At 41.7% G+C, this 15,645-nt stretch overlaps 1 long non-coding RNA gene across 1 annotated transcript in view; it reads right to left on the reverse strand.

Moving 5' to 3' along the window:
• Positions 1-15,645, reverse strand: part of LOC102161008 (uncharacterized) — a 62,784-nt gene that overhangs the window by 6,185 nt on the left and 40,954 nt on the right. Inside the window, exons 4-6 of the long non-coding RNA XR_002342984.2 lie at positions 11,922-11,999; positions 10,895-11,012; positions 8,236-8,336 (exon numbers count right to left, since the gene is read on the reverse strand). This is a non-coding gene — a long non-coding RNA (uncharacterized LOC102161008). The remainder of the gene's footprint in view (positions 1-8,235; positions 8,337-10,894; positions 11,013-11,921; positions 12,000-15,645) is intronic.

Here is a 15,645-nt window from a genome sequence, read left to right on the forward strand (position 1 = left end):
TGGAGAGGAGTTCGATCATAATCAAGTTTATCCCTTTAAAAATGAATGAACCACAAGGCTCCATTAGTGATTCTGCAAGCTGGCCCATCCTATTGATTTGTTGTTCTCAGTTAATTACAGTGACTTTAATCTCAAAATCTTCTAATACATGCCCTAGGATGAAAGATTAAGTGGTGATATACCAACGATAAACTATGAGCTGTAAATCTCATTTACGACTTAAAAATTTTGAGGCCTTTCCTGTTCTCTTAAATAAACATAATTATCTTCTTTGTCTTTTCCCGATCTGTATTCTATGATACCTTTTTTTTTTTTTTTTTTTTAAGAGCCGCACCCAAGGCATATGGAGGTTCCCAGGCTAGGGATCTAATCAGAGCTATAGCTGCCAGCCACAGCCACAGCAACATCAGATCTGAGCTGCATCTGCAACCTACACCACAGCTCACAGCAACACAGGATCCTTAACCCACTGAGCGAGGCCAGGGATCGAACCCCTAACCTCATGGTTACTAGTCAGATTCATTTCCACCGCACCACGACAGGAACTCCTCAATCTGTATTCTATATTCGGATGGGCAGCTAGTTTAGAAAATGTAGTCAGGACAGGTCAGAAGGCCAGCCATGACTTACTGGCACAGATTACCTGAATTTATCCAAATTATTGGCTACAGCTCCTTGAGGTTAGCTGGGAGTTGACGAGTGGGGGAGGGGAAAAGTTGGACAAGAAAGTATGTCTGGGTTAGCATAGAGGCTTGACCTCTCCTCAAGGTCACAAAAACCTCAGGGTCACAAAAACAGAAAGACCATTTATTCTCCCAGAATTGCATCTTTTTTATTGCTTTGTAACTTTTATTCGCTGCCTTGCTTGTTGAAAAAAAATGTATTCAGAGTTAAAGTAGTACTCGTGGAGAAGTGCTACACAAAAATGGCCTTTCAAATCACAGCTTAGCTCTTTAGCACGACAGAAAGGAGAAAATGCAGAGGAGGTGGGATGCCAGGAGTTGGCAAAAAGAATTCGAAAGGGAAGGATCTGGATCTGGACTCAACACACACCCACTTGTACATGTCACCCCCATTTGGAAATTTCCGGGAACTGGGAACGAGGTAGTCACTGGGAAGAGAGAACCAGTGGCCTTGGAAAAACTGAAAAGCAATGTTTGATAACTATTAATTCTTTCCTCACACTGGACCTTAAGAAAGTCCCTTTCTGTGTGGCCACTGCACACAGAGTAGATCGAGAACTGGGCTATTGTGTATGTGTTCTTTCCTACAGTGTCCCCAAGGGCTCCAGCATTCCCCAGGGGTGGTGAGGGGCTCCCTGGATTTCCCACCGGAGATGGAGGGAGTTGGTAAGGGGACTGCTGAGCTCGCTGCCGGCACTCCCTCCTTCCACCACACAAGTTCTGCTTTTCTGTGTTTTATACACTGGGAATATGAGTAATCGGTTTATTAAGACAAGATTTCCACTGCTAGGAAAAGTTTGTAAATCACAAGCTAAAGTAGACTTGAACCAAGATTTCCATGATCAACATGGCAGATAGCTATGAGCCCTATTTCTGCAGAATTCAAAACTAAGCACTCGAGGCACTTTTGTAACCATAGCCATGACCAGGGTAAAGTAGAGAAAATACAGGTGTAGGAATTGGGACTCTAGGCCCTGGGTTCAGTTCTACCAGGATCTTCACCATCACAATGGTTAGATGACCCAGCCTGGTGTCACAGGACCAAGTCCACACTAACTGCTGCTTCATTAATTAGCAAAAGCTTCACTCTCATAGTAGGGCCCCATACATAGACCTGACAATTCAAGTGCAACCATGGCCTTTTAGGATGTATTTGTTGGCCCGGGTTTTTTTGTTTGTTTGTTTTGAGTGTGTGTGCATTTTCATCTGTATGTTGGTTGGGTTTTGGGTTGTTTTTTTTTTTTTACAAAATAACCTACCTCCTGTTTCTTATATATCACACTTTAGAGAGAGTTGATGTGATGACCAAAAATATTTTTAACTCTTTAGCGCCAAAAGACTGAAATAATGAAAATAGTGGAATTATAAAACAGAGTTACACAACAATAATCTGGGCAACATTGCTCATATTGAAAAACCTAAGGAGGAGTTCCCGTTGTGATGCAGTGGTTAACGAATCTGACTGGGAACCATGAGGTTGCAGGTTCGATCCCTGCCCTTGCTCAGTGGCTTAACGATCCGGCGTTGCCATGAGCTGTGGTGTAGGTTGCAGACGCGGCTCGGATCCTGTGTTGCTGTGGCTCTGGCGTAGGCTACAGCTCCAATTGGACCCCTAGCCTGGGAACCTCCATATGCTGTGGGAGCGGCCCTAGAAAAGGCAAAAAGACAAAAAAAAAAAAAAAAAAACCTAAGGAAAAAACTTAGAAAAGGTTTGTAATGATAGAGATATCTATGTTGTGTTGACCACAAACATCACCATACAAAACAGGTATGAGATTGTAGTCATAACTACACAGAATTTTTAAATTATGCATAGGAAAAATTGGGGCAAAATAATTAAATTTTAGCAATTTTTGACTGATAGAAACTGGGAGTGATATTTTTCCCCCTTCTCTCAGGACATGTGATTCTACAAATTTCATCCATGAGCATGTCTTTTTTTTTTTAATTTGTTTAAAAAAATTTTTGTCTTTTTAGGGCCACACCCATAGCTTATGGAGGTTCCCAGGCTAGGGGTCAAATCAGACCTGTAGCCGCCGGCCTACACCACAGCCACAGCAATACCAGATCTAAGCCATGTCTGTGACCTACACCACAGCTCACGGCAACACCAGATCCTTAACTCACTGAGAAAGGCCAGGGATTGAACCCGCGTCCTCATGGATGCTAGTCAAGTTTGTTAACCACTGAGCCACGGCGGGAACTCCGAATTTTTTCAATAAACTTTATGCCTGCACTCTCGGCATATGGAAGTTCCCACATTGGGTATCAAACCCCCATTTCTGCAGCAACCCCAACCACAGCAGTCAGATTCTAAACCTGCTGTGCCACAACGGGAACTCTGAGCATGTCTTATTTTATGACACGAAGTATATAAACATAAATTTTAAAATAAAATGAAACAATTACATTAGTTTCCTAGGACTGACCTAACAAAGTACCACAATCTGGGTAGATTAAAACAACAGAAATGTATTGTCCCACAGTTCTGGAGGCCAGAGTCTGAAATCAAGGTGCTGGCAGGGCCACGCTCTGAAACCTGAAGGGAGGTCAAGCCTTTCTTGCCCCCTATGGCTAATTAAAGGTGGGCCTTGGCTGACAGTGGCATATCTCTAGTCACACAGGCTTCTGCTTGTGTGTCAGAGTCTCTGTGGCCGTCTTTTGATAAGCACCCCAGTCACACTGGATTAAGGACCTAGCCAACTTTGGAGTTCCCATCGGGCCTCAGCAGAAACGAATCCGACTAGTAATCTATGAGGTTGCAGGTTTGATCCCTGGCCTCACTCAGTGGGTTAAGGATCTGGCATTGCCATGAGCTGTGGTGAGCTCTGATATGGCTCAGATCCTGAGTTGCTGTGGCTGTGGTGTAGGCTGGCAGCTATAGCTCTGATTCGACCCCTAGCCTGGGAGCCTTCATATTCTGTGGGTGCGGCCTTGAAAAAGCAAAAAAAAAAGTACCCAGCTGACTCCATGCTAGCTATACTTAACTAATTACATCTGCAATGACCTTAGTGCCAAATAAAGAAAATAAGGATACACGCCAATATAATGGGGGTTAGGAATTCAAACACCTTTTTGGGGGTGGGGGACAAAATTCAATCTATAACAGTAACTTAATTTTGATGTTTCTGCAGAGATTGAAGACCATTATTCTTTCTTATTCGGATGTAGCGGTTTCCACACGGATAAGTTTAGGAAAGTGATCACTTTGATAGTTTTTGCTAAGACTTCCTCACCTTCTCTCCTGCTACCCTCTCATTTTCTAACATGTATTTATTAGGCACATATTGAGTTCATAGGGAGTTCCCTGGTGGCCTCGTGGTTAAGGATTCAGCGTTTTCACTCCTGTGCCTTGGGTTCCATCTCTGGCCTGGGAATTTTACATGCTGTGGGTGTGAGCCAAAAAAAAAAAAAAAAAAAAAAAGTTGAGTTCATAACACTGTGTTGATCTATCAAAATTAAAAAAAAAAAATGCAAAGAACTTTCTCCTAACCATTAGCTACAAGTTACTTTCATTTATACTGTAATTTTCAAAAGGACTGACTTTATAATGAATGACATCAGTCTTCAAATCACTATAAAGAAGTATCTTTAAATTAGGTTGTAAAAAAATTTCTTAGACCTTACAAATATGTAACAGATGGTAAAGGGGGAAAAAAGGAACAAAACTAAAGTAGAAATAAGTCTAAATAGAAATAAGACATAATTTCGTTTATAAAGGCAGAAAGAATATTTTTTCAACACTGAGTAATCTTGTGTTGGGCTATTTAGAAATAAGCTATTTTTTTTGTTTGTGTTTTTGTTTTTGTTTGCTTTTTAGGGCCGCATCTGTGGCATATGGAGGTTCCCAGGCTTGGGGTCAAATCAGAGCTACAGCTGCCATCCTACACCACAGCCACAGCAACATGGGATCCAAGCCATGTCTGCAACCCATACCACAGCTCAAGGCAACACTGGATCCTTAACCCCCTGAGGGAGGCTAGGGATCAAACTCACCACCTCATGGTCACTAGAGGATTCGTTTCTGCTGTGTCACAATGGGAACTCTAGCTAAATGTTTTTATAGTGTCTTACTGACTTTGAACTATTCTTTGGACTTTTTACCCCCAGCATAACTGGAAATATTTTCATTTTTTCAAATCGAAATGTAAGCATGCTTATTTAATTTTTTAAAGAAAGCTGTCTTTTTCTACGTTTGGCAAACTTGCTTGACATTAAAATATAAATAAGAGGAATTCCCTGATGGCACAGTGGGTTAAGGCTCTGGTATTGTGACTGTTGTGGCTCGAGCTGCAGCTGTGGCTGGGGTTTATTTTTTTTATTTTACTTTTTTATTTTTATTTTTTTGTCTTTTTGCTATTTCTTGGGCTGCTCCCACAGCATATGGAGTTTCCCAGGCTAGGGATCCAATCGGAGCTGCAGCCACCAGCCTACGCCAGAGCCACAGCAACACAGGATCCGAGCCGCGTCTGCAACCTACACCACAGCTCATGGCAACGGCGGATCGTTAAGCCACTGAGCAAGGGCAGGGATCGAACCCGCAACCTCACAGTTCCAGTCGGATTCGTTAACCACTGTGCCACAATGGGAACTCCTGTGGCTGGGGTTTAATCCCTGGCCTGGGAACTTCTTCATGCCACGCTTATGGCCAAATATATATAGCAGACCACAGCATGGCATGGATAAAGCAAGCATGACTTTATATTTTCTAAATACAATTACATTGCTGCTGCAAAAATTAGAAGCAAAAATATTTATTTCACTTGTTACACACACACATTTATAGAATGAGCATTATGAGCTTCTCAGTGACATCTTCAGATCAGCATGTGTATCCCATTGTGCGGTTATTCTGTTTTATTTCCATCTTCTTGTGGGGAATGCTTTGTGCCTAAAAAGCTACAGAAATTAAATACAAAGGTGTGTCAGGACAATGAAACTTGACTACACACAAGTTGGAAATTAGGATTTGTTGTTCTCCCAACAGCTGGTGTTGGACTACTCAGAAAAGTTAGTGTAGGACAGTTTTCCTTGCAGGAATTCTGTTGGGATTCAAAGAATATGACTTTGCTCCCCTCCATTCACGGGACTGTGGACTGGGAGGGCTGCACCACCAGGCATGTGCTCCTGGGCCCTTGGTCTCCTCACCTCCAAATCCTCTCCTCTGCTCTGCAAGAAGTTGCCACGGTTAGGATGACAAACTACCTATGTGCTGTTGGGACAAGGGTGGCTCTCTCAGCACCACCACCACCATTACATCACCTGCCTTATTTTATTTAAGCCTCACACACTGCAGCCAGTGCTCCTGTTATTGCAATTGCAGAGCCCAGAAAACCAGCACCTAGAGACTCTAAGTTTTCTGGCCATGACTGCAGCTTTAGAAAGCAGCAAATCCAGGACTAAAAATCAGATTCATGTGGACAATTCCTGCTTCTCACCAGTAAGGTTGAGGTAACTTATGCATTTTAACCAAGTCTTGGGAGATCCAATTTCCTAACACAACAGAGAAACTTTTCTTTTAAATTACATTCTTCCAATTTTAAGTATAACACATACTCGTTGAACAAAAGACAGAGAAGGCGTTCCCACCGTGGTGCAGTAGTTAACGAATCCGACTAGGAACCATGAGGTTTCGGGTTCGATCACTGGCCTTGTTCAGTGGGTTAAGGATCCCACATTGCTGTGGCTGTGGCGTAGGCCGGCAGCTATGGCTCCGATTAGACCCCTAGCCTGGGAACCTCCATATACCGCGGGAAGTGGCCCTAGAAAAGGCAAAAAGACAGAAAAAAAAAAAAAGAATGAAAAAAAAGAGATGTATTTTCAAAAAGGACAGAGTATAAGGAAAATACAGAGAAGAATTAAAAAATTCGCCTTACCAACAATCATTAATACTTAATATATTTCCTATGCCTTTTTCCGTAAGCCTGTGTGTGTGTGTTTAATGTAATCAGAATTGTATGGTTACGTCCTTCTTTTCACTTCATGTATTACAAGCATTTCCACGTCATTAAATACCCTGTTACCAGCTAATTTTTAATGACTACATTGACAATAATGCAATTTTTAAAACCAATCTTATGGTATTGGGTAGTTAGGTTGTTTCTAATCAGTCACTGTTTTAAGTTCCACATGTGATAGTAATTTCCTTATGAAAAATTCCTACAAGTGGAATCACAACATCAGAGACTATGAGCATTTATAAGGTTCTTGGTCAATTTTGTCAACCCCCCCCACACACACATACCCGCTGACAAAAGGTTCTGCCAAAGTATGAGAAGGGGAGGTTTAAAAGGTGTGTATTTCAAGTTCTAGTACAGGCTCTGGAGGGAGATATCATTGTAACTGAGAAGAACAAATGTGACTCCATATTAGATCTGTTTCTTTTACAGATCAGTTGTATTCTATTGCTTTGAGCTCAGAATGTTGCCAGTAGCCTGAAATATACAGGAGAGCCCATTCTCCAGGCGCTGACATTTAAAAGTATAAAGCTTTTCCATTCACATAGAGATAAAATGTTTCAGGACAGGAAATAACATGTTTTGTTGGAGGTTTATAGGAACATGATCACCTGACCTTAGCTCGACAGCTGCAAGAACAAAGGATTCCCACACCAAGACATTTGCAAAAACCAACTACCCCTCTCTCCTTTCAGCTGAATTCTAACTTGAGTGAAGTGGTTCTCTAGGACATTAGGCCACCAACTTCTTAGACTCTGGGCTTTCCAAATCAAGTCATTATTCCTTGCCCCAACACCTTGTCTTCAATTAATTGGCCGGTCATGCATTGAGCAGCATGAGTTTAGACCTTATAGGCAGCCCCTGATGTCTCCCACTGGGGCCCTAGGTAGTCCCTTGGTCCAGCTGAGAAAGGCTGGAACAGAGGGTGTTACACCAGGGCTCTGCACTGCCTGCCTAACTCACACTTGTGGGTTCAGTGGTTCTTGGAAAGCCTGGGATCCTCATCAAGTGAGGCAGGAGTGAAGACAGTGGTGGGATATTTAGTAGCTTAAGGGATTTCCTGCCCCATTTCCACTGATCCTCATCACAGCCCCAGAATGATGCCACTTTATGACCACTGGCATTTTGCAGAGAATGGTGGTCAGATTTAGGCAAGGGCATGACTTGCTTAAGATCCTACCTCTCTATAAGTCGGAGAAAGACAAATATCATATGATATCGCATATATATGGAATCTAAAAAAATAATGCAAGCAAATTTATTTACAAAATAGAAATAGACTTATCGACATAGAAACCACACTTATGGTGACCAAAGGGGAAAGGGCAGGGGGGAGACATACATTAGGAACCTGGGATTAACAAACCACTATATATAGAATAGGTAAACAACATGGACCTGCTGTATAGCACAGGAAACTATAGTCAGTATCTTGTAATAACCGATAATGAAAAAAATCTGAAAAAGAAGATATTTTTTCAGATGTGTACACACATGCATATATATATCTCACTGTCTAACTTTGCTGTGCCCCTGAAACGCTGTAAATCAACAATGCTTCAATAAAATAATAAAACTTAAAAAGAAGGTCCTACCTCTCCAGCCAGAGGAGCCCAGACCACATCTCACTCGTCCCGATCTATTCCATCAAGCTGCCTTTCCTCAAGAAGCAAGCTTCCATTCTGAGATTCTGTCACTTGACAAGAGGACATATTTGGCATTATATTAAGGAAGCCTTGAACTTGCTCTGCCAGTAATTATCGTTATTTTTCAACATTTGCTGAATTCCAGCCACATAATAGGTGCCATCCTAGATACAGATGGTCCTGGGCCTTTGGGCTCGCAAGCTTGAGAAGCCAACAAGCCTGGCAAACATGAGAAATGAGGAGAATGCACTTAGTTAAAATGCTGTCTGAAAAGGGGGCACTTTGGGTAATTACACGTCTGGTTACACATACTTGACAACTATTTAGAGCTCTGAAGGACTGTGCAAAGACAATACCCAGTTTGTTGGTCTGAACAAAGGCAAACAGGCTCAACTCCAAGCGTGATTCTGCTTTTCGTTTTGGAAGGTCAGGGATCACTGGGTGTGATGTGGACTTAAATGCACTAAAGATAAAGAAAAAAAACCTTCGAGAATGTTCCCAGATTTGCCTGCTCACTTCAGATATAATACGTTATACAGACACAGACACATACACACACACGCAATCTAAATTTTACCATATACCTACTTCCCTTACACAGTATCAAAGTACAAGAGACAGGCATTCCCATTGTGGCTCAGCAGATTAAGAACCCAATGTTGTCCTGCTGTATAGCCCTGGGAACTGTATCTAGTCACTTGTGATGGAGCATGATAATGTGAGAAAAAGAATGTGTATATCTATGTCTGACTAGGTCATCTCGCTGTTCAGTAGAAAATTGACAGAACACTGTAAACCAGCTATAGTGGAAAAAATAGAAATCATTAAAATAAAAAAAGAACCCAACGTTGTCTCTGTGAAGATGTGGGTTCAATCACTGGCCTTGCTCAGTGGGTTAAGGATCCCACGTGGTGGCAAGCCAGGGTATAGTTCACAGATGCGGCTTGGATCTGGCCTTGCTGTGGCTATGGTGTAGGCCAGCAGCTGCAGCTCTGATTTGGCTTCTAGCCTGGGAACTTCCATATGCTGTGGGTATGGCCCTAAAAAGAAAAAAATAAAAGTGTAAGAGACAGTGCATGAAAGAAGTGAGTTGTAGCTGTAGCAGGGACTTGGCTGCCTCTGAAGTAACTGTGGTTGCCACCTAGGACGGGAGAAGAACATGTTCACCTCGGACTCTGATGGGCTGGGGGTAAGTAATAAAGAGTGGCTAACATATGGGCTGTAACGGTTTGTTTTTGTTTGTTTGTTTTTGGGTTTTTTTTTTTTGCTTTTTTTGCCTTTTTAAGAGCTGCTCCCAAGGCATATAGAGGCTCTCAGGCTAGGAGGCAAATTGGAGCCATAGCCACCAGACTACACCAGAACCACAGCAATGCCAGATCCAAGCCGCATCTGCGACCTACACCACAGCTCACAGCAACGCTGGATCCTTAACCCACTGAGCAAGGCCAGGGATTGAACCCGCCACCTCAAGGTTCCTAGTCAGATTAATCAACCACTGAGCCACAATAGGAACTCCCTGGTTTCTGTTTTAATTTACATAAAATCAAACATGTTAAACTGACATTAAAAATATTATTGCCACAGGGTTCATGCATAGATGGCTCCAGAAAGATCATGCAAAGTTAGTAATACTATACCAAGTCTTGTTTTTTTTTTTTTTTTCCTTGACCTTTCTAATTCTAAACCATGGTGGAATTCTGCCATTTTCTTTCATTTCACATCACGTGATACTCCAGCAGTATGCTTACTCATTCTAAACTTAATAACAGTAAAACCATTAGGTTACAGCCTGTCATGGCTCATGTTCCTAACTTGATCTGTCTGGTGGGGTTGTAAACAACTAAAAATTCCTCCTTGTGTACACTTTATGGAAATCCTGTGAAATTGGACTGTGATGATCATTATACAACTATAGATGTGATAAATTCATTTGAGTAATAAAAAAATAAAAACATAAAAAATTAAAAATAAATAAATTAATTAAAAAAAGATTAATGCCTAGTAGTGTGTTATAGCTCAATTAAAAACAAACACTGCTGGGAGTTCCCTTCGTGGCTCAGTGGTTAACGAACCCGACTAGGAACCATGAGGATGCGGGCTTGATCCCTGGCCTGGATCAGTGGGTTAAGGATCCGGCGTTGCCGTGAGCTGTGGTGTAGGTTGCAGATGCCACTTGGATCTGGCCTTGCTGTGGCTGTGGTGTAGGCCAGAAGCAATAGCTCCTTTACACCCCTAGCCTGAGAACCTCCATATGCCTCGGGTGCAGCCCTCAAAAGATGCAAAAAAAGGTAAAGTCAAGGCGTTCCCTTGCAGTGCAGTGGGTTAAGGATCTGGCGTTGTCACAGCAGCAGCTTGGGTTGCTGTTGTGACTCGGGTTCGATCCCTACATGCCATGGGTGCACCCCCCAAAAAGGTAGAAAGAACCTTGAATTAGAGGAGGATACATCAGAGTTCACCAGAGTAATTAAGTGAAAAGTGAAAATGAAGGGCATTGTTGAAAACCCAAAAATGGCAGGCAGGGTATGGAATCAGGACAAGATGTTAAGGCACTTGCCGCCCAACGCGATGGGGACTGGATGATGGGGGAGAATTATCAGAAAATACTGACCCAGTCCATGTGCGTAGCCCAGTGAGTCAAGGCTGCCTGCCAGATCGGCCCTTCAGTGTGAATAAAGCCTCCCAGCCACACGTGTACAGGATGGTATCATCTGCTTCCAGGAAAACTCCTACAACAACGCAGCACAAAGCAGGGAATGGGGATTTGTGTCAGTTCTGGACGAAGGTCAGAAGAAATTGAAGTAAAAATGAAATCCTCACCCACCCACCATGCCCTCCACCCTCCCAAAGGTGTCCCTTTATAACCACCTTACAGGCCACCCCAACACGTTTCTTGACTTTTGGCTAAAACAGTATTAGTTTGGAGTTCCTATTGTAGCTTAGCAGGTTAAGAACCCAAAACGGTGTCCGTGAGGATTCAGGTTTGATCCCTGGCATCACTTAGTGAGTTTAGGATCCAGTGTTGCTCTGGCTGTAATGTAGATCACAGCTCTGATTTGGCCCCTAGCCTGGGAACCTCCATATGCCACAGGTGTAGTCCCAAGAAAAAAAAAATAGTAAAGGGGAGTTCCTGTTGTGGCTCAGTGGAAACGAATCTGACTAGCATCCATGAGCACGCAGGTTCGATCCCTGGCCTTGCTCTGTGGGTTAAGGATCTGGCTTTGTGGGAGCTGTGGTGTAGGCCAGCAGCTATAACTCCATTTTGACCCCTAGGCTGGGAACCTCCACATGCCATGGGTGCAGCCCTAGAAAGACCAAAAAATAAGCATAAAAACAAAATAGTAAATAGTTAAGCATTATAACCTCTGACCACAAAGGACTCAAGAGAGAAAATAAAAGACCATCAGCAGTTTGCGTGGCAGACTTGATCAGAGCTGCTGGGGGATTCCATTTGTAGAAGGCAGGGCTATCTTATGAACAGGCAAAGTGGCCGTGGCCTGAAAATTGTGCACTGATGATCTCGTCCTCTGAAAATGCTCAAGGGTCATTATTATTATTTACTCTTGTCGCAGCTCAGCTGCTATAATCAAATACTCATAGGCCAGATAGGTTATTACCAGCAGAAATTTATTCCTTACAGTGCTGGAGGCTGGAAGTCAGATCAAGGTTCTCATGAGGTCCTCCTCCTAGGCTGCAGAATACTGACTACTTGTGTCCTGGAGGCAGATAGAGCAGAAACAAGGTTTTTTTGTTTTTTCCCAATTAGGGCACTAATCCCATTCATGGGGCTCCATTCTTGTGACCTAGTCACCTTCCAGAGGTCCCACCTCCTAATACCAACACACTGACATTAGGACTTCCACGTTGACTTTTGAGGGGCACAAACAGTCCATAGACACCCCTTAGGGTGAGCATTGCTTTCCTTCTTTCCTCATTTTCAAAATACGTATATTACTGGTAGGGAAAATAAATTAAATTCCCGACATTTTAGTGCAAATTAGTGTCTTGGATGATCTTCAATATAGGAAAAGGCCATTTGACAACTCTGACTATTGAAGTTAAGTGAAAAGTGGGTTGAGGGAGGAGAGCAAGTAAAAAGTTCAAACTAAAAGGGAGAGTCTCCTAAGAGATCAAAAAGCCAGTTAACTGGTTTGACCAAGCATCAGAGTCTCTGCTGGGTGTGGGCTATGAGATTAGTGATAAGGGGCCCTCCAATTAAGTCTATTAGGAGTGGCTTCAAGGAAGCAATTTACCCACAAATATACCCTTTTTCCTTTTCCATCCTTACTTTGTTTCAGAGACAAAGAATATATTTTAGAAATGAAATAGAGAGTACTGAATCAAGTTGGCTAACTGAAGAACAGAAGACATGTTTTATCCCTCTCTCTATTACAGAAATAAATAACACAGAACAACAACACAAAAACATAAGAAAGACATTTCCACAGTCCAGAAATTTTAGGAATTCCTAGAAGACAAAGAGTGAAAAGGACTGCATTGGTGGCAAAACAGGAATAGGAAAATCCTGTTTAAAATTCAGGGCTACAAAAGCACTTCTAATATTTCTCCATACTCAGCGTTAATGATTACAAAGAACAGGCCTGGACTCTCCAGCAACTGGCAGGGCAATTAGTTAAATAAATTTAATTGGAGCAATCCTTTCCCTTCCCTTTCCTTCACTGTGCATATCCAGGGGTGACAGCAGCATGTCTCCCCAGGTTAAAGACCTTAGAAATGGTTTCAAAAGAGAAGTATTTATTATGTTGGGATTAACTAAAGAAAGATACAGGTGGACTCTGATATTATTCCAGATCTTCATAGGGACACTGGAGGACAGAATAATGACATGGGAAGTGCTAACTTAGTATTTGTTTCCAAAATCCAAGAGTAGTTCTCCTAAGTGGGAAGTTTGGCACAGGAGACTCAAATAGATAATGGGGCTAAGGATCCAGAGAATTAGCAAACTATAGGAGGGAGGGAGACCCAGAAAACAAGCTTCCCACACCCACCAAATCCCAAATCCAGATCCTTCTCCACATTCAGAAGGAGACAGATTATCCTAATCAAAACACTCAGTGACAGAGTTCCCATTGTGGCTCAGTGGTTAACAAATCTGAATAGGAACCATGAGGTTACACGTTCAATCCCTGGCCTTGCTCAGTGTGTTTAGGATTGGGTGTTGCCGTAGGTCGCAGATGTGGCTCAGATCCCACGTGGCTGTGGCTCTGGCATAGGCCGGCAGCTGCAGCTCCGATTAGACCCCTAGCCTGGGAACCTCCATATGCCGAGGGAGCAGCCCTAGAAAAGGCAAAAAGACAAAAAGACAAAAAAAAAAAAAAAAAAAAAAAAAACCAAAAACAAACAAACAAACAAAAACACTCAATGACAAGGGAAGAGGGAACCTCAAATATGAACACTCTTGTGGAAAAGCAATACTGAGAAAGAAATGCATCAATCACCAGACTGAAAAAAAATAAACCCTGAGTGAATAGTCTCAATAAAGGAAGGAAAAAAATCTTTATAAATTATATCCTCAGAGAAATTTTAAAGGTTTTCATGTCCTTAAGTCAAGATAGTAAAAGTACATTCATACATACCAATTATTCCAATAAATGTAGGTGGGTTAAAATGTCTTTATTAGAGACAAAGACTCTAATTGGGCTAAAGAAAAAAGTCTTTATAACATTTACTGGTAGTACAGTAATTAACAGCACAGGCTCTGGATTTGAATCCTGGCTCCAATATCTATTAATGATTTATGAAATAAAACTTAAATAAATAGGCTAAATCAAAGTATGGATTCAGCTGCAAGTATGTGATCAACCCAAGAAATTCTCCCTCCATATAGTGATAAACGGTAAAGTAATGATAATTACCAACTATAAAATTGAAAATACGAAACATGGAAGAGAGAATTGAACATTTTTCCTACAGGAATTCTAAAATAAGAGAGAGGAAAGAAGGGAAGAAATATTCAAATATATTGAAGAAAATTTCCCATAACTGATGGAAAACATGAATTTTCAGTTTAAAGTCCACTCATAGTGTTGAGCAAGAAAAAAGTGGGGAAAAAATTCAGAAATGTGATCTTAAATTTTTAAAGCTCCAAGTATAAAGAGAAATTCCTAAAATTTCTAGAAGACTAAAACAGGTTATCTAAAAAGGAATGATACTCAGGTTGGCACTAATAGAAACAGAGATGGCGTGTCCATCATGGTGCAGAGGAAAAGAATCCATCTAGTAACCATGAGGTTGCGGGTTTGATCTCTGGCCTCACTCAGTGGGTTAAGGATCCATCGTTGCTGTGGCTGTGGTATAGGCCAACAGCTGTAGCTCTGATTGGACCCCTAGCCTGGGAACCTCCGTACACTGAGAGTGTGGACCTAAAAAGCAAAAAAAAAAAAAAAGAGAGAGAGAGAGAGAAAACAGAGATGAAAGGGGGGAAAAAAGAGGAAAAAATAACTTCAAATTCAAAGTGAAAATTACTTCAAATTTCAATTTTTATAAACCAGCCAAATGAACATTCAAATGGGAAGTAAAAAATAAAGACATTTTTAGACATTCACAGGTTTCAAAAGTTTACATCCCATAGGACCTCTTGGAAAGATAATATCCAAGAGTTTACTTCAGCAGAAGAAAAGTTTTTATAGAAATTGCCTGAGATGATGTATCAAACAATTCAAAAAGTTCAGTAGCTTATGACAGAAAATATTTATTTCCAGCTCACATTGCATTATGGCCATGAATTGGCTATGGATCTACTTCAGGTTGTGGGTCTCTTCCTATGTTTTCTTACTCTGGGACCTACAATGAAGAAACAATCTTACCCGAGACATACCTGTGTTCATGGCAGAGAGGAAAGGAGAGAGACGCAACCTACATTCATTTACCTAAAACAAAGACATACCTAAATCCCACATCAGAGGGGTACTGAAGTATAACCATCTCTCAGATGGAAAAGAGAGAGAATATTTACTAGTAATGATATAACTCACCACAGATAGTAAGAATACACTCACACAATTTATCTCAGTTAATGTGATGGGTTGAAATATCCCTATTAAAGGACAAAGATGGATGGATTTAAAAAAAATCCAGGTGCCATTCCTACAGTGACTAGGACAGTGATACACACTCTGGGGTTCCGTCTTGGGTACATGACTGTTTATTAGATGCACATAAAATAAGCATAAGAATAGTATGTAGGGGAGTTCCTGTTGTGGCTCAGCAGTAACGAACCCAACTAGTATCCACGAGGACTTGGGTTCCATCCCTGGCCTTGCTCAGTTGGGTTAAGGGTCTGGCAATGCCAAGAGCTGCAGTGTAGGTCACAGACGTGGCTCAGATCCCATGTGGCTGTGG

Source organism: Sus scrofa, chromosome 3 (assembly GCF_054392235.1).
Source record: "Sus scrofa isolate SSC_HxYL_T2T_F1_AM1 chromosome 3, Sscrofa_HxYL_maternal_Yorkshire_Landrace_v2.0, whole genome shotgun sequence".
Lineage (NCBI taxonomy): Eukaryota > Metazoa > Chordata > Mammalia > Artiodactyla > Suidae > Sus > Sus scrofa.